Raw genomic sequence first — 1,778 nt, forward strand, 5'->3', positions numbered from 1 at the left:
GGCTTCAAGAACAAAAGAGATAGTTTTCAGATATGAAAAGTGACTAGGAAGGAAAGTTTCTCAGTTTAATCTGAAATGCAACAACTTTTGGATCTAAAGATTTATTTTTATTTTTATTTATTTAATTTTTAAGATTCATTTAATTTGGGGGAGGAGAGTGGGGAGAGAGAGGGAGACAGAGAGGGAGGGGAATGGGAAGAGAGAGTGCACCAGGGGCCAGTGAGAACCAGTGCCAGTGAGCTACGGAGGGCCAGAGGAAGATAATCTCAGGCAGACTCCAGTTTAGTGGGGAACCCCAGGCAGGGCTCTGTCTCATGACCCTGAGATCATGACTGAGCAGAAACCAAGAGCCAGAGGCTTAACCAACTGAGCCACCCAGGCACCCCCAACTTTGGTTTTAGAGATACATTTTCAACCTTTTTTTTTTTTTTTAAAGAATGAAGAAACAGGGGTCCTGGGGGGCTCAGTTCTTAAGCATCTGCCCTCAGCTCACATCATGATCCCAGGGTCCTGGGATTGAGCCCCATGCTACCCCTTCTCCGTTCACAGCTCCCCCTGCTCATGCTCTCTCTCTCTCTCAAATAAATAAAATTAAAAAAAAAAAAAAACAACAAAAAAAAACCCAACAAGTTGCTTGCCAAAACTTTCACAGTTGGCTCAGTATAGGCAGGCCCCCATGGTTAAGGTATGGTTTACTATAAGCTTGGAGAAGTCCTTGAAGCCATTCTCATGCTGCACGCAGAGGCAGTTCTACCAAACATTGGCTCTAGATCAGTCAAGTGTTACAGGAGTCCTAAGTTACGGCTAGATACGGAGTGACAGTGTTCTGGAATTTCAGGTAAAGTGTAAAGCAGAGGCGTTTCTAGTATGCAAGGAATTACTCTATTTTTTTATTCATTTATTTATGGGACTGCTATTTTGAGCTACTAGGTACTCCTCACTCCTCACTTTACATGTATCTCATTCAATTCTTACAACGCTAAAAACATGACCATTTTAGAGATGAGAATATTGCATTTAGAAAGGCTAAACTGCTCAAGTTTGCAGGCAAGAATCTCAAATCCCAGGCCAAAGTCAGAAGAAGTATATATACGGGCGAAGTCAGGTTCATTCTGCTTCTTCGCATATCGCCCTCTTGACCCAATACACTCAGAGAAGGTAATTCACACACCTTTGGAGCCAAGGTGGGGCCAGAAAGCCTATAGGCTGATCTCCAACCCCGGTCAGAGGTTTTTCAGCGCGGATACAGGCCTTTAAGGCTTCGACCATTTACACCACCCTGCAAGTGATGGGGGTGGGGAGCAGTCAGCTAAAAACTGGAGCACGAGGAAAAAGGAGCAAAGAGGAGCTGTCAGAACCGCGTGAAGAGGGTGAGGAGTGAACTGTGTCTTTTGTTCTCTACTCATGCTGTTAACAAGACTATCCAGCGTTATTTCACGAAGCTAATCCTTGGCCAGCTTCAGTCCTCATCGCCTCTCAGGAACTGTTTTAACCTCTTAGTTTAAACCTGGAAAAGCCTAAGGCAAGCAAGGTGTGCACTTCCGACTTCAGTGGAGACTCACAGTGTGAACCAAAACTTAAGCCATCCGGGCGACAGCGATTTGACGCCAGTTTTGAAAAGAAGTTGGGGAAATGGGCGGGTTTGGCTGCCAGACGCGCCTGCCGCAGAGGGGTGGGGCCGCGTTTCCTCCCAGCCCACGCCGCCTCCGCCCGCCACGTGACCCGCCGTGTTGTGGTCCGGCCCGCGTGGGTGGCGGGAGCGGCGGGAGGGCGGGGGC

The sequence above is a fragment of the Mustela nigripes genome, chromosome 4 (assembly GCF_022355385.1).
Source record: "Mustela nigripes isolate SB6536 chromosome 4, MUSNIG.SB6536, whole genome shotgun sequence".
NCBI lineage: Eukaryota > Metazoa > Chordata > Mammalia > Carnivora > Mustelidae > Mustela > Mustela nigripes.